At 32.8% G+C, this 23,435-nt stretch overlaps 1 protein-coding gene and 1 long non-coding RNA gene across 8 annotated transcripts in view; one reads left to right on the top strand and one right to left on the bottom strand.

Annotated features, from left to right (window-relative positions):
• Ten-m (teneurin transmembrane protein Ten-m) overlaps nucleotides 1-23,435 on the bottom strand; it is an 856,961-nt gene that overhangs the window by 575,650 nt on the left and 257,876 nt on the right. The gene's annotated exons all lie outside the window — the stretch shown is intronic.
• LOC145935163 (uncharacterized) lies at nucleotides 13,103-13,935 on the top strand. The gene is made up of 3 exons (XR_014425174.1): nucleotides 13,103-13,174; nucleotides 13,446-13,589; nucleotides 13,839-13,935. It is a non-coding gene; the product is annotated as an uncharacterized LOC145935163 (long non-coding RNA).

Below are 23,435 nucleotides of genomic sequence, written 5' to 3'. Positions count from 1 at the left end.
CTCTTATAATTCACAATGTGTTTACAAAAAAGTTGTATTACAAAACTTGCATTTGATATCTTTTTTGCGATACAACTTATTTTGCACCAAAATGTTTTAATAAAATTGAGGCTTTAAATTGTTTTGAGCATTCTCATGAGACAATACTCTGAGAATCATGACTGTACATTTTTTGTGTATTTAATTATATATTTTTATATATATTAGATAGATTTGATAGAAATCATCACAAATAACATATGTATGTTGCCTTACTGTTTTATGATGTGATATTATCCCATAACCAGTCACTATCTTCGCTCGACGTTGCTATGATATCTGCTCTGTATCGTGCACTACTAAGTACAAAGGAAGAATTATTTCAACGAAAAATATACGAAGAATATATATAAAAGTTGATAACAGAAAAAGGAAAGGTCGCGGGAAGACATTCGTTGTTGGGATATAAATATACACAGCGTAAACTGTCTAATATATTTTAACTTTTACGATCAGTTCTTAATTTAATACCGATGAATCCACCGATTAGAAAATTATTAAAACAAAAATGTATAATCTCAATTATTACAATGAATGCAAATATTAAAAGCTTTCGAAATTCTGGAGGATATTTTTGATTTAGCAAAGATTACTTCTGTTAAAATAATTAGTGTTTATTACTAGGTTAATAAAAAAGTAAATAAAATAAAATAATAAAACAAATAAAAATAAATGTTAAATATATTAATAAAATATTATTTAATAGACTTATATGTGCATTGAATAAATTATAAATTTTTACTGTTACTCTCATTTAATAATGCTATTTATTTTATTAATAGAGATTGCATTAATGTTATATTATTTTTATCACAGTCAAAGCATCGGATGTGTCAACAAATTATAAAGGAAATTAAGTTATTATTATATGTATATATACATTAATTGTATGTGCATATGCGTGCGTTCGTGCGTGCGTGTGTGTCTTTACTATTTAAGATAATATAATTAGTCGATATAGTCTTATTAATAAAACCTCATTAATAAAGTTTTATTAATAAAGTCTTTATATTAATAAAATAGCATTGTAAATGTAATATTTAATCTATAATCTATAATATTGCCTTCTTGAATAATGCTTTTATTACTGTTTGTAAATTTTTCGAGATTGATGTATGTGAAAGGATTTGAAAATGTAGCAGTAAACGTATGTAACATAAAGAAATTTTTTATAAGAAAATATATATTATTCTTAAGAAATTTTTCTTTTTTTGTATAAAAGAATGTGGCAGTTAAAATTTGTGGCTAAGAAAGTAATAAGATAGAAGCAATAAAAGGTAATAAATCATTTTAAAAAATTAGAAACAAAATCACAAGAACCGTTCTTTGCATGAATAAAAAACAAAAAAAAATCGACTAGAAGAATGAACAACATATAATAAAAAAAAATGATAAATATGTATGTAAAAAAAACATCTATCAATTTTTATTATTATATAATAACATATTGGCATAAGAAAAACGAGACATCCAATCTATATATTTACTTACTAAGACAAATCGCACTTCTTATGCGATAGTCCTAATGTAAAGGTAATAATCGTTAATAACAAACTATACGCTCGTGTGTCTTACATATCTCTTCCGTCAGAAATTTTAACGCGCAGCGCGGGCGAATTTACGAGCGGAGCGACTCGAGGCACGTATAATCGTCCTGTAAAAGCCCTAATCGCGAGGCCTACATAAAATCCCCCTAACGTTACCGAGAGCTTGAAACACCTTGCCGCTAATCCCGTTCCCGTGCCAGGGGATTCCGCTGTTATTTTCTACGTGCTGTATTGCTGGCATCTAATCTCAGGGAAACTGTATCGTCATCGAAAACGCTTCCCATCGGATCGCTTAACTTTAGAAGCACTGTATTTCCTTGTACAATCGTTAAAGACGCGATGGAGACCGGATGGTTCTTCTACTTATTTTTTTCTTTTTTTTATTCTTTCTTCTTTTTCCTTTTTTTTTAGTAAGATAATGTAATATTTTAGAATTTTATGTGATACATATGTATATTAAAATATATATACATAATTTTAAAGTTTTAATATCGATATACTGAAATCAGAGAGAATTTTTAATCAATACTATGTAGAGAAAATTAATTATCTAAAGCAGAGACAAGATATATAGTCACGTGCATCTGCAATTGCAATGTAATGTAATTTGTCACCGATAAATATATAATATATATATAATCTGTATTATTAAATTGCCGATTATTTAATTAATATATGTAAACAAGCGATTAAAATCTGCGATACCCGTTCCTTCGAATGCCGCGGCCGTTTAATTTCTCCGCAAACTCCAACAAATTATTGCTTTCGCATATTGCGCCGTGCTGTGTTTCTTCTCCCGTATTCACCCTCGGCACGTAAACGCAAAACATAAATGCAACGCCGACGTGCGCTGTACCGCGATCGCATATAATAAGCTCAGACGTTATATCCGAACTTGGGTGTGCAGCTGCAGATGCGTTGGCGCATTTACAGAAGTACAATAGCCCGACATATCCGGCCCCGTGCGATCGTCGGCTATAAATATCGAGATTTATCTCGATTAAAGTGCGACCACGTATCCGCACGTGTGTACATACGTATACACGTACGCACGGAGAAATGACCCCACGTGTGTCTATGCTCTTTCCTCTTTTCGCGTACGCGCCTCGCATATCCGACAGTGGCAATAAGTATCCATTTAACTTATCGTAGCGATATAAATAGTTATCAACTCTTTCGGTATACTACACGTTTTTTTTATAACAAAGATTGATAAAATTAAACATAAAAAATGTTTTGCATTATAATTAATTTATTATCTCTATTTGTGCCATTTAAATAAACGATAATTTACTCAATTATTTAAAGGTAAAATTATTTTAAAGATTATTTTTATGTTAAAATGTATGAATTCTACGATTTATTTGAAAGTAATCCGCTGCGCAAAATAGACATATCAGAATCGAAGGAAATATTTCTGAACGATACAACTTCATCATCCTTGCTGTAAAGCACGTGTACATTTTCGAGTTTCGATGATGGTATCCTGATGGAATAATTTATACAGATTGCGAGCATTTATTTTGTTCATCGCGCGTATCGGCGAGTACAGCCCAGATAATCCAATAAAGTCAATTATTCTACAGGGAATATTCTATTGTGTGCGTAGGAATATCGACGAATCATCGACGCGCGGCAACGAGTGCCTCGCTTTGCGGGAGGAATTGTGAAAGAACGAAAAAAATCGAATTCAGTTGAAATTTCGGTGCAGATCGACGGTGGTGCGACGTGCTCGAATTGCCAACAAAGTTATTATAAAATCAACACGTATGCGTACTTTCCAATGCGAGTGCGTTTGATAATGTTCCGGAAGTAAAAACTATCGAGCTAAATATATTTTTATTTTAAATACACACGGATCGTATCAAAGAAAATGTCGAATTCAATCGTATTAAAAACATGAGACTAAGCAAAATAAAAGCAAACTTAAAAAAAAAATATCATGTAGATTAAATGATATAATTTAAAATTATTTTTATGATTATTGTGTCACACATTTTTGGTTTTTTTTAGCCTATTATTTTATAAAAATAGAATATATATGTATATATATACGAAGCTTTTTACTGTTTATTGCAATTTGAAATTTGAATGACTTAACTTCTGTCACTAATTAAAGGCTGATCGAGCACAAAGCGTATTCTAACGCACGTAACATGAGTTAATTGACATTTGATGCAAATGGCCTTTAATGAGATTCCGCAAATCGTTTTCGAATAATTATTCACATGGTACTCGACATCGAATCCCGAAAGTCGATTCCAATAATGATCGTAATTGTAAAATTTGTGTACGCAGTACGCAGTTTAGCATTAAGATATACATATCTGTTAAGAGTGTATACATTTCTCTCTCTCTCACTCTCTCTCTCTTTCTCTTTCAGAATCCCTACAAATCTTTTAATTCGATAATTATCCATACAACAGTCATGAGGTATAGTCCTATATTAGCAATTCTATAAGATTATCCAATGACATATGATAAAATGTCTATAGACTATTTCTGAGTTTTTTCATTGTCAAAAATTTGATTATTGAGATGCAATAAATCTCGAAAAATTTATTTATTCTGGCAAATATCGCCATCCACCATTAGAAGATTATATTTTGTTAATAAAATAAAAATTCATGAAAATTCATGAACGAATATTCAAGCTTCAAAAACTAGTATATCTTGTTTGATAAAATGGAAATAAATCATTATTTTCAATTTTATGTTCTTTTCTAAGGAATACAATTTTGTTATAATTAGTTTAATGTTTATGAAATTATATTTAATGGATATTATTTTTTATACCAAGCTTCTAATAAAATCAATTATAATTTTGTTCAACTATTAATAATTATATATATATTTTACTAATTTTTTTACTGCTCATATAAAATATATTCACATCTCTTTTTATCTTTTTATTTGTTACATGAAAGTAATTATATAATTTGCGAGTTAATCGTATTTGATCACAAATTTATTATGATTAAAAATAATACAAGCCACGCATATTTGTATAGCAGAGTCATATCTATATACAGACTCATGGTAATTACTGATTTTGTTCGACGTCATTAATAATGTACATACATCTTGCATTTATAATTGCAACTATTCAAATGTTCAACATATGTGAAAATTATAGCAATGTTATTTATATAACTTGTACAATTTGATTTTCTATATAACATTTCATACGCGAGAAAGGTTACTGGATATATTATATTCAACCCTCAATCGCGCAACACACGAAAGCAAACAAGTCATTTTTACCGTTCATGAAAATCAGTTTATGAAATAATGTATATTGTGATATCGAAAGACTAATCGAACTTAATTCCAGTAATAACGAATTCAGAGATTCTTGAAATTATTTGCCATTTCAGCACGATATTGTGATAAAATACTTCCAAAGAACTCATATAGTTTTACTTGCACGTTCTTTCTTAAGTCCATAACAATCGCTATTCTCCGTCCAACCGCCGAGCAGAGAGAAAAAGAGAGAGAGAAAGGGGCATGTGCGCGCATAAAGATTCGAGTGGTTTCTCTTCATCAAGATCGGGTCAACGGACGAATATGCTAACGACCCCGTGAGGTTAATTAGTCTTTTGAGCGAGGCTACTCTCTTGTCGCGCGGCTTTTCAAAGACTGGCCAATCGCGGAACTACGGCGGAAACTCGTGACTTGAAGAATCTGCGGAAGACCTACTTCGACAGACGTGAAAAGGAGATGTTGTTGCTCTCTGCATATTCGCTGCTGATAACGGCAGACTTAATTTTAATATAATACAAGATGACTATCTTTAGTATGCAATCAGAACGATAGAATATCAGAATACAAAATTGCAATTTTTACAATAAAGAAAAGAATAAATTCTAATATCTTTTTTATTATTGAAATAGTATTATGAGATGTTTTAAAAACCTGAAGAAAATAGATGTATTTTTAGAAATTAAAACGTCCAATCATCATAATTCTATAAATGTAAAATAAAACAATGAAACAATCAATAAAATATATGAATATTTATATATTTAGAAAATAAGAAACGGTTTTAACTCTTTTTTATTAAAATATTAATTATCTAAAATAGATATAAAAAATAGATATAAAAATAGATATAAAAAATCTATTACTTCTTCTCTACATTTCATTTTAACGACAAACTGCTTATAGCACATAATACTTATATTTAAGAGAATAAAAAGTTCCTATGGAAAGAATTATTTAACTACAAATTACAATAGATGCGAATATTAAAAATTGCTAATAAACATATATGTATAGGCTACATACATATTGAGAGATACATGATATCATCTATTAGATGAATCGTGTATAATTTGTAGATTTTATTTGTAGAGTTATTTTGAATGCAAATTTATTTAAAGTGAGCTCTTCACAAATTCGAGCTGCTTTAACTTTAAACATTTCAAATTTAAATAATTTTTTTCTATGATGAATATAATATAATTGCGCATGTAAGAATTCTCTGGATATATATACATGTACATTTAACGGAGCAGACTGGAAAGCGCAACTTGGAGAAGTAACCCATTAGCCAATTTTTGTCAGGATATAGCGTCAAGAGTAGCATCGCATTACGTATATAATTTACAAAATTTAAGCTCCTTTCGTAACCAATAAAAAAAGTCAACGGTGTAAAAAGCAGGTTTGCATCTCTCTTTCTCCCCCACCCCTCTCTGACTGCTCTTGATTTTACCACTTGATTTTATTCAACAAAAAAAATGCAATCTATATCTCGTCGGACAAATGTTCGATTTGTTATCGCGTGCTCATCCGACTCCGTTCATTGCCTCGACGCGGACGAGGAATCACGGCCACGGCCAGGAAGCCACGCGAATGCAAATTAATGTTCAAACGTTATACGCGCGATGGGAGAGCGTTATGGTGGTACGCAGCGCGTTTATGTCGGTTCGTCGTTCCTTTATCTTTATCGCCACGGGAACGGCCGAGGAGCCAGACTGTCAAGAACTCTGGGAGATTCCGAAAAGAGAGTCGGTTTTCGCGGTGGCTGCACCACCGGCGCTCCGCACTGAAACCGCCGCCCCTTTTCCGCATAATGAGCTCGTTTGTATCGCCTTTATTGGCGAATGGGGCAGGAATATATGTATCTCATGCAAAGAGAGAAAAAGAGAGAGAATTTTTTTTTTTTTTTTTTACTTCCTATGCACCGATACCGACTCTCGCATTTTCAAGCACTATATGCCATTAAAATCTTTAAAGGCCTTGTAAAAGATGTTTAAATGTAACACAGCCGCGGAGATGAGCGCTAGTTAGATAGTTGGAAATTGTATAACATATTTGTTAAATTATATCTGCGTACATAAATAGGTCACCGAGTAAAATTTTGCACAAAGTATGTCATATGAGGTTGGGCGGTTTTCGCAATTACGAAAGCGATACCATTGTTACATTTAGTAGCTCGACTTTTTCAGATGGGAACTCTACGTCTACGTATATATGTATATATGTATATATGTATATGCATATGTTATATTAATTAGAAATATTACTACAGCTATGAAAAACGTTTGCAATCATTGATTTCTTTCCTCGATCTTTCTCCTCTCATCTCTTGGAGGAAAAAAAAAAAGAAATAATACGGTCTAAATTTTCATTTTGTGGCGTACACAGTACACAGGCGACGGATCGATGAACTCGTGGGATATAACGTGGAAGATGGGTCACCGAATGCGAGGCATCTGATCTCATATTAATGCAACGGAGCATCTCGGAGGTGCAACCCAATTTCTACTAGGTCAGATATTTTCCCGTAGCGCCAGGCGCTAATGCTGCAAACTACGCGAAGTCAAGTCGCTGAATATCGCACGTGCTCGCGACGATATCTCGTAGAGCGCACGATAATTCACGCGAGAGCGGGCTATTAATAATCTTTCTTGACTTTCTCGAGCAGAAGCGCTCGCGAGGCAAGAATGGATGAAGAAGCCCCATGTGAGTGAGAAGACTGAAGGGGACAAAGAGAAGGAGAAAGAGGGAATGAGAGAGACGAGGGGGCACGGACGCTCATTACGTCGCCGTACCTCGTGGCACGAGATGAATAATTAATAACGCGAAGGGCATGCGAGAGAACCGCGCTTTTATACTACAAAATAGTCTTGTGTAAGTCAGCCAGGTAGCAGGACGCGCCTGATGAGAATCGATAAGCGAACTTATTAAGCTGTATGCATACGTGAGCGTTTTCCATGAGCGGGCTAGATCGTCGAAAATTGTCAATGTCTGTGAAATTTATGATCTTTTTTTCGCAAATGCGAAATATTGATAAAAAGCGATTGCCTAATTTGTAACATTATGCGGCCTGACAATTGGTCGCAAATTAGATCTCAAAATAAAGTTAGCGCTACACAATTGCGATTAATCGAAGAATAATATTTAATCAGCTATTTAGAAAAAAAACCTTGTTACATTTTCGACGTTAAATACTTTCATTATTGGAAAAATCAATTCAAAATGCATCAAAGAGATTACGGGGAAAAAAATGCGACAAATTTCTATATACTTTGTACTCTGTAAAAGTAATCAGCTAGCTGTCACATTCGATTTTTATATCGCAACTTTACTTGCTAGAAAAGTGGCGCATATGTTTTAAGCGGATAGATCATTGAAGTGATGATAATATAAAAGTATATGTATATATATTGTAACTCTCGTGTTTGCAGGATGGGCTATTGCAGCGAGCTACTGACGTCATAAACAACTCAGAAAACTTCGATTGTGAAACTTTTCTATGGATAAGATGGCAAGAGAGCAGAGAAAGAGAGAAAGAGAGAGAGAGAGAGAGAAAGTGTACAGAGATTCCCAATATGCGTTATACAGGCGCGTTCGTCCCAGTCCGGAAACAAATGTCACTGAGCTATTAAAACTTCTAAACTCGAAACCGTATCGAACGTAAATAATGCTCTTTCCTCTAACACTAACTTGATTTATCGACATTCCCAACTTGGTTCCGCTATCAATGGGATTGCTGCAAAGGAAGCTGTGGCGGTTGATATTTGTTTCAGGAATTACGGGACGATTACGTATTATAATATTTATCATTTATTTTGTTTTGTTTTATTATTTTATTTTATTTACTTTTTTATTAACCTAATAGTAATAAACGCTAATTATTTTAACAGAAGTAATCTTTGCTAAATCAAAAATATCCTCCAGAATTTCGAAAGCTTTTAATATTTGCATTCATTGTAATAATTGAGATTATACATTTTTGTTTTAATAATTTTCTAATCGGTGGATTCATCGGTATTAAATTAAGAACTGATCGTAAAAGTTAAAATATATTAGACAGTTTACGCTGTGTATATTTATATCCCAACAACGAATGTCTTCCCGCGACCTTTCCTTTTTCTGTTATCAACTTTTATATATATTCTTCGTATATTTTTCGTTGAAATAATTCTTCCTTTGTACTTAGTAGTGCACGATACAGAGCAGATATCACAGCAACGTCGAGCGAAGATAGTGATTGGTTATGGGATAATATCACATCATAAAACAGTAAGGCAACATACATATGTTATTTGTGATGATTTCTATCAAATCTATCTAATATATATAAAAATATATAATTAAATACACAGAAAATGTACAGTCATGATTCTCAGAGTATTGTCTCATGAGAATGCTCAAAACAATTTAAAGCCTCAATTTTATTAAAACATTTTGGTGCAAAATAAGTTGTATCGCAAAAAAGATATCAAATGCAAGTTTTGTAATACAACTTTTTTGTAACAAACACATTGTGAATTATAAGAGAGAACTTAAAAAAAAATGTAAAACTATAAAACAGATAAACCGGGAGAATTCTACGAATGCCTACATAAATAATACCATTTTGAAGAGACAAATGCGAAACAATATCGTTGCAATAAATGTAATAAAAATATTACAAATAAATATTTACACTTAATGAAGCTCATGATCCCGTTGTAATATCGGAAATGCAAACAAAAAAGTAAGAAAAACGACGAATATTATTTATCTCCTTTTCAATTATTTAGAAATGATTATTGCGCAATGAGTAAAATTGTGTATAACGAACAGAATTATAAATTCAAATATTTTAGATGTGTTTATTACAAATATTATAAATATTTGAGTTACACATAACTTAGATAATATATCAAAGTATAAATATACAAAGTGTTAAAAAAAGATCACATGTTTTGAAAGCAGGTAGTATTGATCAAAACTAGAAAGTCTAATAAACTTGAGTCCTACAATTAACATCTTTGAAAATACTGACTTTTTATCTGAGCTTTTTGTCTTTTTCTTATTGAAAGTGTCATCTTTACTAATGCAATTAACAAAAAAATATAAAAAAAGTAACAACAGATCATATCTACGATTTTTCGTGTGGAATAACAGGTTTCCATTACGTGACATATTCACTGATTAGACAGTACTTGAACAAAACTCTATTGCTCTCTTCTTAATATAATCTCCTACTGATATATACAAATCTAATGTTATTATAACCCAATGCTACTGTAGCAAAAATAAATAATATTTTGTTTACTAGTTAACAAAGAGAAAGAGCTGAAATTAAAAGATAGCTTGTATCTTTGAATATATTAATTTTCGGATCCATGTTAATTATACTTTTTTTCTTGATTTGATAAATATTATCTACTCTCAAGATGTGAATCTTTTTTATCACTCTGTGTACATGCAAAATATGATATTATATAAATTTGTCATCTATTATATAGAACTTTTATAAAATTTTAGCAATTTTTAGAAGTATAAACACAAGTATGTTAATTAACTATGGAGTTGTTCGATGTACCCACCTAATAAGTAATTATTTAAACTGCTTTTTCTCTCAATATAATATAAAGCGAAATAACACAAAATTATAATTTTATTGACTTTTTTGCGAACATATCGTTAGTTATATATCATACAATCACATAAACATATAACTTTCTTTTTATATTTTTTATCAAATTATTGATATCTATTATTTGTATTTAATAATTATACATACATGTGCACATGAATTATAAGTAAGACTTAAAATATTGATTACTTCAACAATATAATAATTTATATTCATTATTCTATGCAGATCGTCAAATTCTCGTGAATGGATATGGCATTACTTTACAAAATATGACGAGAAATCAGAATGCAATATTTGTGATAAGATATTAAACCTCAAAGTTAATAAGTCATCTATATCATCACACATGAGAAGAAATCATTCTGCAATTTATGCCTCTAAAAACTGGACATATTCTACAACAAAAAACGAAATAAAATGTGATTATTGTATTATGACATATAAAGTATTTTTTGTTATAAATGATAATATGCTGAAGCATATGAACACACAACATAATATTAATGAAGATATAGCAAATAAACTTCAAACCTGGGTAAAAAACAAATTAATTCAGAAATGTGAGATTTGCACACAATTTGAAGAATATCAATCTTTTATATTTATGATACACTTATTAAAAGATCATCGTGTCACTATACCTACAGAATTTATACCAGCTGGGTAAGAAAGATCAATATACTGATTACTATTAGTCCCCCCCCATCCTATCATTTATATGTCCTTTTATGTACAAAAAATGAACAGAAATGTGTATAATGAATAGATTATCAAATTGGGATTTTTAGAATGTGTTTATTACGAATATGAATATTAGAGTCAACGTAATTCAGCTAATATTATATACATATATTAAAATACGATAGTACAAAATTGCCCTCTATTGTATTTCCTTTAATCGGTAATTTGTAACAAATTAATTAAATATAAATTGTGAATATATTAGTATAAAAATTAAATAATCTAGCAGGAATTTTTGCGTTTAAATAGTATTTCTATATGTCGAATACTTATAGGAGAATATTGAAAAGAGATTGAAATTCAAATTTTTAATGAAAAATATTTGAATAATAAAAGTGTTTTATTAATAATAATAGTTTATACTTAATAATTGTACATCGTACACATAATTCAAGCAAGACTTTATAACAATAATTAATTGAGAAAGTATTGTTAATTTTGTGCAGATTATCTGATCGTTTATGCAATCTTTTTTATCCTGATATTCCAACATCAAGTAGCAATCAGCAGCCAATCATAGGTACTGACTTTAAAAATTTTAATTTTGATAATACAATGGGGACTATTGAAGAAGAGAGTTGTTCTATATTTCCACCTAAGAAGTAATTATTTACACTTTCTAATGTAACATTAAAGCGAAATAACACGAAATTATAATTTTATTGACTTTTTTGCGAACATATCGTTAGTTACATATCATACAATGACATAAACATATAACTTTCTTTTTATATTTTTTATCGAATTATTTATATCTATTATTTGTTTTTAATAATTATACATTGTGCGCATGAATTATAAGTAAGACTTAAAATATTGATTATTTCAGCAATGTAATATATTGTATTCATTATTCTATGTAGATCTCGTAAATGGATATGGCATTATTATACAAAATATGGCGAGAATCATGTAATATGCAATATTTGTGATATAAATTACAAACTCAGTCTTCATAAGGAAGCTATAAAAGTACACATGAAAAGAGAACATTTAGCACTTCATGCTTCAAAAAATTGGACATGTTCTACAAGAAAAAACATAATAAAATGTGATTATTGTAGTCACACACACAAAAGCTGTTTTATTATAAATAATCATATACTAAAGCATATGGACACGAAACATAATCTTAATAAAGATATAGCAAATAAACTTCATACCTGGGTAAAAAAGAAATTAATTCAGGAATGTGAGACTTGCAAACAATTTGAAAAATATCATTCTTTTACATTTATGATACACTTATTAAAAGATCATCGTGTCACTATACCTACAGAATTTATACCAGCTGGGTAAGAAGAACCGATATACTGATTACTATTTGCCCCCCCTCCCCATCCTATCATTAATGTCCTTTTATGTACAAAATGAACAGAAATGTGTATAATGAATAAATTATCAAATTCGGATTTTTAGAATGTGTTTATTACGAATATGAATATTAGAGTCAACGTAATTCAGCTAATATTATATATATTAAAATACGATAGTACAAAATTGCCCTCTATTGTATTTCCTTTAATCGGTAATTTGTAACAAATTAATTAAATATAAATTGTGAATATATTAGTATAAAAATTAAATAATCTAACAAGAATTTGTGCGTTTAAATAGTATTTTTATATGTCAAATACTATAAGAGAATATTGAAAAGAGATTGAAATTCAAATTTTTAATGAAACATATTTGAATAATAAAAGTATTTTATTAATAATAATAGTTTATACTTAATAATTGTACATCGTACACATAATTCAAGCAAGACTTTATAACAATAATTAATTCAGAAAGTATTGTTAATTTTGTGCAGATTATCTGATCGTTTATGCAATCTTTTTTATCCTGATAAAAATGCCGAAAATATTCCAACATCAAGTAGCAATCAGCAGCCAATCTATAGTACTGACTTTGAAAATTTTAATGTTGATATTGAAGAAGGGAGTTGTTCAATGTACCCACCTAATAAGTAATTATTTATACTGCTTTTTCGAATGTAATGTGAAGCGAAATAACACGAAATTATAATTTTATTGATTTTTTTGCGAACATATCGTTAGTTAATTATTTAATACATATCATACAACGACATAAACATATAACTTTTTTTTAATAATTGTTATAAAATTATTTATATTTATTATTTCTATTTAATAATTATACATTGTATACATAATTATACATAAATTACAAGCCAAACTTTATGATATTAATTCAATTTTATTGTTAATTCTGTGCAGATTATCAAATAGGTCCTTTAATCCTTTAATTTCTGGTAAAGATGCTAAAGATATTGCAACATCAGACAACAATCAGCAGTCAGCCTGTAGTATTCTTGAGAACATAGTGGAGAGTTTAGGAGAAGAGATGCCTACATCTAATGAGTAACACTGCTTTTTACGTAATATAAAAAGAAATAACATGAAATTATAATTATATTAACTATGAATTTATAATTTCTTAATTATTTACTTATCAGGCAGCTTTTATATACATGTGTGTGTGTGTTTTATAAAATTATTTATATTTAATGTGCAAGTAACTTAATAATTATACATTATACACATAATTTTCATAAGCCAAACTTTATGATATTGATTAATTCAGAAATTTTTACTTTTAATTCTGTACAGATTATCTGTTGCAACATCAAGCAGCTTTTATCAGTCAACCTGTAGTAATGACCTTGCTAATTCTGAGGATTTTGATTTCGATTTCTTCGCCAATTGAGAAGCGTAGAAGTTTTTGGAGTGTAATGGAGAAGAAAGTTATTCAATCCTCCTATCTAATGAATAATTATTTACGCTTTTTTAATGTAACATAAAGCGAAATAATACAAAATTATAATTATATTGAGTGTTTTGCGAACATATAGTTTGTTAATTATTATTTACATATATTAGGCAGGTTTTTTAAATCATTTAGTTTGTTAATTATCAAGTTGCTTTTTTAAATTATTTATATTTATAATTTTTTTACGTATGTGATAAGACATTATATATTATATAACATAAATTTATTATTGATTCTGCAAGAATAATTTTACAAAAGTATTGTATTAATAAAGTTAATTTTTTTTTAAGTAGATATAATATGCTTTATTTAAGTAGATATAGTATTTGTGTATTTGTTTTTAAATATGTTAATATTCGTTATAATAAGAATGATATAAAATATTCAATTTCATTAGGAAAATAGCATTTTTAAATAAATTTGATAGATTATTATATTAGTTTACTTTAATTTAATATTTTAATATATTCAAAATTTTTTATAATCTTTTAATATATTTCGCCTTATTTTTCTTTTCTTCACATTTTGATGATTTCGATTTTATAGAACTATTCTAAGCTAATTCAAAAATACTTGCAGGAATTATCAGGTTTTGATATTCGCCTATTGGAATATTTATGATTGTATAACTCTTTGCGTGATGTTTCTTTAATCGGTAGAGTTTTCGGCACTGGATTTGCAACTATAATTGTAAATAAAACTACGCTATATTAAATAGATTTACACTCGGAGATTTACACTGTATATTAATATATTTACAAAATTCAGGTATGAATAAAGGCCAAGATATAATAAAAGCCAAGCACAGATATGCGCAACTATTTTATTTTTAAAATACTTCTATATTTATATTCATCATTTCAGTTATTTTATTGAATCATCTTCAGCAGTTTGAAAATTTCGGGTATCTTGTATATTTTGATTTCAGCGACATACAAAACAGTACTGAAGGTCGTAAGTACAGTTTTAAATGTATAATAAATAAGTGATCATTTACAAATTCCCAGTATGCACGCCATGGAAAACACGTAAATTGGAGGGGTTAGTAAAAAGATGTCTACGAAAGTGCGGGGTCTTTTAGATCTTGACAATTAATTGAGCTCTTTCAACACGAACGAAAACATTTGATTAGCTCTCATATTGATGTTCCTTTTAAAATTAGGCTAACGGAATAAGATAAACTTTTAATAAATTATGTATATAAATATCATACTAATTTATTTCATTAATTCGCTTTTTGATATGTATGTACATTGTACATACACACGTCGAAGAAAGACAAGCGAAAACGCGGACATAGCGAGAATATCACTGTCACCTGTTCTCCAAGTCATAAAATCTAAGGTAACACAATATATGTCCTCACATCTTTTTTTTCGATACATTGCGGGAATAAATTGATAAGCTTATCTGATACCTAAGTCCATTTAAATCCTTTTAAAACTTTTCGGCGATCAAATGTATCAATTTTTGCTGACATAATTGTCGTTTAATTCAGCACCGGCAATGACAATCGATGATTTATAAAAGATGTAAAAGAAGAATTTGTAATATTTCGAAAGACAATGACGCCGGCTGTACTAACATTATCTAGCCATTATTAGCCAGAACAATTGTTGATCATAATTTCCGATGGCTGTTAAATATTCAACTTTTTAGAATATTTTATACGTTCGCGAGAATAAAGAATGGAAGAATATAGATAAATGTTGAAAGTATCGAGCGCGTGATAATAATTAATCATCTCCGCTCAATTATTAAAGGCACACATAATCCCGCTCGATCGTGTCGCCTTTGTAACGCACCCGTTCACTCATTTATGTATGACACTAATTACGCACAGATAATGCGATTCGCCGCCGCCTAGTCTGTCGATTGGAGCGAAAATTTACGCGCATTTTTTTATGACATTTATATTTAGAAAAAGCGAGGCAAAATGTTGTAATTCATCAGTTTCCTTGATTATCAAATCCATGACATCGTAATCGAATTTAACAATATAAGTATACTGAAATGAAGAAACGCTAGACGATGAATTTTTTCTTTCTTTCAAATATAAAATATTCCAATGAGCTCTGAAAGAGAAAAGGTAAGAAACTGTCAACTGTTCGAGCAACGTCCCGTACGTAACAACGTCAGTTCGGAGAAATGGCCGAGATAGACGGAAAAATGAAAGAACGCGAAATTTTCAACAGGCTCGTACGGCCAGTGTGGCAAGAATCTGCATAGACAAACGTCATCGTCCACAACCTTTCGAATCTTTGCGGCAACTGAAAAGAGAAAGGAAAAGGAGAATTGACATTATTTATCCTCTCTCTCTTTTCCTTCCTCCAACTTCCCTTTAAACGCCGCAACCGAGAATTTCAACCGGACAAGAGACGTCAGTGTCGCTTAACTGACGCATCCTCGTCGTTTTCTTTGCTTCCTCGTGCACACATTTTCTCCCTTTTTACGCGAATATATTCGAAAGAATTTGCTTGATCGTTCATCTTTTCCCGAGCAAAGGATATTTGGACAGTAAAAGAAAGTCGACAGATTTCTCTAGCGTGTTACATTGATTGTTACATCATCTATTTCAAACAATCCTAAGTCAAAAGAGACCAGTTTTTTTTTTCTATTCATCTTATTTGTAAAATATTTAGTAATACAAAAATATTGCGTGTGTTAAGAATACACTAAAACTAATATTTTACAAGAAAGAAAGAAACAAAATTATACTTAACATTATTCGCAATAAAAGGATGTTGAACGACGAGTTCGCTTTTAATAAGCAACGATATAATTTAACAGCATCAATTCCAATTAGCTACATTCGTAAAAAAAAAAAAAAGAAGGAACTCGGAGAAAAGAAACTCGAATGAAAGAAACGGCGGGTAGAAGTCCTGAATGGACCTCACCGGTCTTATCGTTGTAATAGAAAGAATAACGTCGAACTCTCGCGCGATAGAAGCAGCTGGGCTGCAATAAACGAATTTCAATCTACTGGCCTTTGTTTCACGAATCAAGGAAGTGCCGAGGCTTTTCGTACTTCTCAAAGATAAGAACCATGATTCAATGGTAGATGAGAAAAAGTGATAGGAGAGGGACGACCGGAATGTGAAAGGGAAACGGAAAGCAGCAAAAGTCAGAAGAAACAGTTCTCTCTCAATCCGCTTTTCATTGAGCACGCCGATTCTACCACGCTTCTAATTACATTACAAATACAAAGCCGGTCGACTTTATATCGAGTGAAAAAGTAAAATAAGTCGATAGCCTCTGTATTTCCTTCAAACTTGGGAGTAAGTTGAAAAAAAAAACTTGAAAATATATGTACGTATATTACACGATTAATTGAAAGGAAAATGAATCAATAATACAAAAAAAAAATTAGTATAAGAATAAATAAACATTTTCCAGATATACATATTTTATTATATTATATTTGAGAAATTTACCACTAATATATATCATATTTAAAATAGATTATCAGTGATGGCGAAAGAAACGTCAGGTGTAAGTGGTAAATGTGAGTTTGAAAAAAAAGCAAACAGTCCTGGACAAATATACGGAATCTGTGGTCAAGCTACTCGCCGAATTTTAAGTACCCTTGTGCCGGACTTGTCGCGCCGGGCTTTAAATGCGGTTGAACATTCCATAAAACATGGCACTCGTCATGGTTAGAGCACGCTCTAAAATCTCTATGCAGTCGGGCACTGCGTAGAGCCCGGTCTACTGTCAGAGTCACCAGATTATTTATGCGAAGCCTCTTCGCCTCGATGGTCATTCCCTCGCTATTTATTGGTCCTCCAAATGCGAGAATAACCGCAGACTAAGTTCAGAATCGGTCCCGACTGTGTCGAATAGCTCCTTAACACGACGTTAAGTTAAGCGAGTAGCTAGCAATAGATAATAATCTTCAGATGACATATATTTTTCTCTCCAAGGTGAATACCCGTTATCGAAACTTGCATTGACAAAAGATACTTAAAGATTCTTACTTAAGCATACCTATATCATATTTTACGTAATCATCAGTTTAAAAAAAGAAGAAGGTATAAAAAAATTGTTCTTGTCAAATTATTTATATTTTTCATTAGAAAGCCTAACTGATTTGCGTAACGAGGATGATGATTAAATCGGTGCCAGTTGCGGTACTTTAAAATGATTACGCGAGCCTTACGGAATGCAGGATCGCTTTCGATAGGTATGTCGCGCAGAGACCCATCTCCGGTATCAGCCGGTCGCTGCGCAGCCTCATACGATAAAAGTCTCGTTTCGAAATTCCCTGTGTGCGTATTTTTCGGCAAGTGCCGGCACGCATCGCGCTCGCGCATCAATATTTCAGAGACAGCAGCGCTACGCCCGTTATGTGCCCGCTCTCGGCGATTCTCACATCCGACACGTCGGTGAAACGAAAACCGGCGACGCTAATTAATTCAACCGCCAAATGAATTCAAATCGAAATGATGGGCACTCCCTGTTTGCGCTGACGATCCGTCCGGTGACAAGAATGTTTTAATTACGCGGCTCGCGTTGCGCCAACCAACGGCGGAGCATACACACATATACATACACAAGCACACACCGAGATCCATCGAGTCCAAGTTAATGCGGTAATTCACATGCACTTTGACTGTATTCGGCAAACATCGTGCCAAACCCGACAAGCCGGCTTCGATGTCACAGACCGCCCTTCCGTATACACCGTCCCCGTGTCCTTCCATGCACCGAGGGTAGTTTGTATATCGCGCGTTTCCCCGAGCTGAAATATTCGATATTCGGTACAGCGCGTTTAGCCAGCACAATTTCGACGGAAAAACGCAGCATCTCCGCGCTTTTCTCACAAGACGCAATATTGATGAAAATCGTGAAAGAAAAACTGTCGCGATGATTTTAGATTAGAGAACCGAATCTATTCATTTTTTTATATATGTATATCGTTTACTTATATACAAATATTAAAGATTCTTCATTGGGTAAACTGAATAGAAATGATTATATAAGATTCACTCTTCTCTGATATGACGACTAATAGTTGTAATTACAATCATTTATACGATATATTCCGGCTATTTGGATGTCAATGATAAATCATTTTACTCAATTATGTAAAACCGTTCGTAAAACTTCCTTCGCGCACGTGCGTTTTCCGCGTCGAGACCGGAAGGCTCTTTTCAGTTTTAGTCGTGTTTCATTACTCCTCATTAGTCTTTCCCGCGCGGTACTTGGTTCTCTTTCGCGCGGTTGCACCCCGGGAAAAGCTCGCCTTATGGCTTTGCCACGAGGGGCAAAACACGGGGAGGACGAGCACTTTAGCGGCACTTTAGCGGTGCGACTGAAGGCCCCGGCCTTTCACACTTTCGAAAATCAGTCCGGTAGACCGGGACGGTCGGCAAATAAACGCCTGCGAGTGGCGGGGACAAATTATGTTTGTCCAGCATTTAACGTTTTGCTAACACACGCGCGCGACGAGTCGACGAGCCCGGCTGTGCAGGTTCGATTTTGTCGACGTCTGACATTGTATAACGACCCTTTGTCCGCCAAATACATTGGAATGATTGTCGCTTGACAGTTCATTATTTCGATATTGTACAGTTTTTCTTTTTCCCCTCTCTCGCTTGTTAGCGATTAACTCGTTTAGATAATAGCACGCGTCGAAGATGTAAAACTGTGTTAATTGAATTTTTTTTGTAAATTGCATATATAGAGATAGCGTGATGTAATGGTAAAAAATTGTTTTTATTTTTTATTTTTTATTTTATTATTTTTTTTTACAAATGCGCTTGTCTTCGAACTTAACATTTTATTTTCGCTGTTATGCCATTTAGTATTATATAGCATATTAAATACGTCAAGCGAAGCTTTCGAATGTTACACCGATAATTGATTCTGGCTTCGGGGAGCATTATAATATATACTAAACGCGTATACACAAGTATTTATACCGCACTTTGTGGCATAAATGTAACTATATGTAGAGATTCGGGGATGTCGGGGAAAAACAAATAAAAAGTCGCGCGTAACAAGCCACCCTTGGGAAAAATATATGTTTGTTCCCATTGCAAACTGTTGCTGCCCGCTTTTGCTTGTACAAATGCAAATGTCACGTTCAGGCCACGGCTCATCTCAAACAGTATAACTGAGAGGACACTCCATTACGTTGGCAGAATTTTGCAAAGAGGCAGGATGTAGAAGGCTTTTATTGCCTTCAAGGAAGGCACTTGAAAGAGGGTGGTGGATAATCATTTCAATGCTTTTAAACGTACATATTCTGATAAAGAAACTGTTATTCGCAGAAGTTACTTGCGCGCGTTACATTATAGTACCCAAATGAATGTCTAATATTCATTACTTATTGTGTCATTATTGATTATATTGGAAGAGATCAGTATCGTAATTAAAAATTAAGAATCTAATTAGAATTCATATGTATATGTATAATTATTTTTGTTCACTTTTTGAGAAACATAATAACTTTTATGTTTTAACGGGGGATGCATCTCTGAGAAAATGCACCGGCATAGAATGCAATAGGATGCGACGTAAAAAGTATACAACGCGACATCGTCAGACGCAAGCAGCTTCTAGTTGTCTTGTTTACCAAGGAATTTAATGTGTTTGAACATACATCCTTGTCAGATACCGACGGAAGAGGAACCAAAAAAAAAGAAGTATAAATCTATAGAGATAGTTTTTGCATCGCACATTATGACACAAAATGCGCGTTTCGATTATTATTCGAGGAGAAAGAGTTGTTTGATTAGAAATATTTGCCAGTTTTCAATATTGCGAACGCCGAGCTTTCACGAAGAAACCGATTGTCGCAGGCAAAGCATTAACGATGCAATCGTCAAGCTCGCGATTGTGCGCCAGAATTGTCCGGGGCTTTGTAAGTGCACATTTTCGGTGTGCAAAATACATATACACAGAAAGGGCGAATATATAACGCGAAGGAAGGCTGATAAATACGTTGCTTGGATTCGCGCGACGCCGTCGTGAAGTCGAGTGTGTGCTGAAAGGTATTGTCGTATAAACAGGCCGCGCGTAAAAACCGCTTCTACTCGTTGAACAGACCCAGCGCATTTGCCTCCCTTCCTTCTCTCTCTTTCTTTGGCTTTCCGTCTATCGTTCGTTTAGCGAACCTCTCTTCTGTTCCGTTATATAGAGATCCGCGGTCTTTATAGACAGCTGCACTCACCTCGAGGCGCAGGACAGAGGTTAAGTAAACACTCTTTACAATCTCATCCCCCACGGCACACTCCAATCCCTTTTTCTACCCCCCACCGCTCGTCTCTTTTTACCCCTCTATTTCTCTCTCTCTCTCTCTCTCTCTCTCTCTCTCTCTCTCTTACGGAACGTTGACAGTTGACGCGACCCTCTCATTACCTACCATATTGGCTTTCGTTGTCAACGTTTTCTTGCGCTCGCGTCGACCTTCCCGCTCTTCGCGGCTTCGAACTTTAACTTGGCGTACGCCCGATAAATGGAAGAACGGGCCCGGTAGCCTGTTCTTCGTCAGCGCACCGGCGAAATGCTTCTCAATGAGTTTCCTCCTGAGTTTCCTCTATCGACGAGATTGATCGCGCCAGTCTCTCCTTCACCCTTCCGGGGTCTCTTCCGCCGCGCTGTATCCTCAAGATGCATGCACGCGGATCCGCCGGCATGCGAGCACTTGAACTTGGTATCTTGTTGGTGGCCTTTACCGCCATCGCGTCGTCAAAGCGCGGCTAAAACCTAAACCTACTCTAACGGTGGAGAACGCGAGCGTCAAGATATACAAGCTTCGAGGAAATTGCAAAAGTTACCTCTTCGCTTGTTGCGATCAAATTAAATATATTTGTGCTCAAACAAGAGTTTAGCATAAATCTTTCATACATGCGCTTCGTATCTTATAGGGTCTCTTGTAGGAAATAATAATATAATAGATTTATATATCTGTATTTTTCTTTTAGATTATTTAAAGTTTCATATTACTGAAATGCACAGGCAAAGTTAAGTTTTCTATCAAAATTATGTTAATTTTATTATATTGAAACGTTATAATATTGTTTTTTTCTTAAATCTCATTATAGTATTATTTTGTTGATAAATAAAAAAAATAGATAAAAAAATATTAGCTAATCAATACTTGCATATTCATATTAGTTCAATAAATCTATACGTTTTATAATTTTTATCAATGATGATGCATGTGACAATAATTGTGTGTATAGAAAAATTAAATTAAATTTTAAACGCACGTACTTGAAATACTTCACGCAAAGTAAATGCTAAGGCATCACTTTATGTAAAGCAAAGCTATATGAATATGCTAACAAGTAATGAAAGAAAAATAAAATAATATGAATTATTAAATGTGTAATTAACAATATATGTGATGTGCAAAATATAGAAATGACAGAAAGTATGCGATGACTTTTCGTGGAAAAAAAGTCCAATGGTTTTAGCAATCTTGCGTTATTATTCAACGCGATATGTCGAGAAACAAAGTTCTAAATTATTATGCCGAGCGATGTATGCAATCTTCCTTTTTAACGAAATTAAAAACGAGTATTTTATTCCAAAAATGCATAAAATTTTTTTCATCTTTCTTATGCGGAATAAATATAGTATAATACACTCACGCACATTGTAATACAATTTTTTTCCCACTGTCAATTCAATCTGTTAAATTATTAAAAATTATGAAGCGCGATAAGACTTAAAGCAAGATTGAAACGTAATACTCTTCTCGCGAGCATGAAACTTTTTAGACGATCGATCGATGGAATGAAAGAAAATCTCGGAAGGATGCAATTTCCCTATATCAAATGGCTCGTAAAGTTTTAACACCCTTGAGTCATGCAAGTTCTCACGGATGAAATAACATGACTGCATTTTTCATCTTCGACGACCTTGTCGACAAATTTGTTCGATTTTAATGAACAAGAAGTATGAAACTTCTTTACCTTTACAAGGAGAGAGAACTACTTACAATAACAATGTTTCATTTTAGCATTAAAAATATTTTTGTATCTCTATATCGTATATCGATATACAATAAATATCTCTCCAGCAAAGCCTCCCCGTAGTCGAGAAATTTATTATTATAAATACTAGTTGCAACTAGATATCTTGATGGAAACTGCGGTCGTACGATAAAACGGCCACCACGATTCAGTCGGTATATACACGAGTTAAAAATAGACACCGCGGCTTTCGTAGAACGAATGTCGGAATGCAAATCAAGCGGGTGAGCGGGCGTAGCTCGCTAGGAGATTGACAAAGCGACGCAATCACGATCCACGGCGGGTAATTAGTTAGCAACGCGCAGTGAGGCTTGATCGCTTTCGATTTTTCTCGCGCGCGCCGCTCGTTAATTACTAACCACGATCGATACCGCCACCGCGAGCGCGCGGCGAGATCACGGCAACGCGATACGACTAATTTCGCCGTTGCGTATTACTTGCGCACGCGCG

Source organism: Prenolepis imparis, unplaced genomic scaffold (assembly GCF_030444845.1).
Source record: "Prenolepis imparis isolate NDT839.2.m4 unplaced genomic scaffold, iyPreImpa1.0 SCAF_4, whole genome shotgun sequence".
Taxonomy (NCBI): Eukaryota; Metazoa; Arthropoda; class Insecta; order Hymenoptera; family Formicidae; genus Prenolepis; species Prenolepis imparis.
This window is presented reverse-complemented; position numbering and strand designations above follow the sequence as displayed.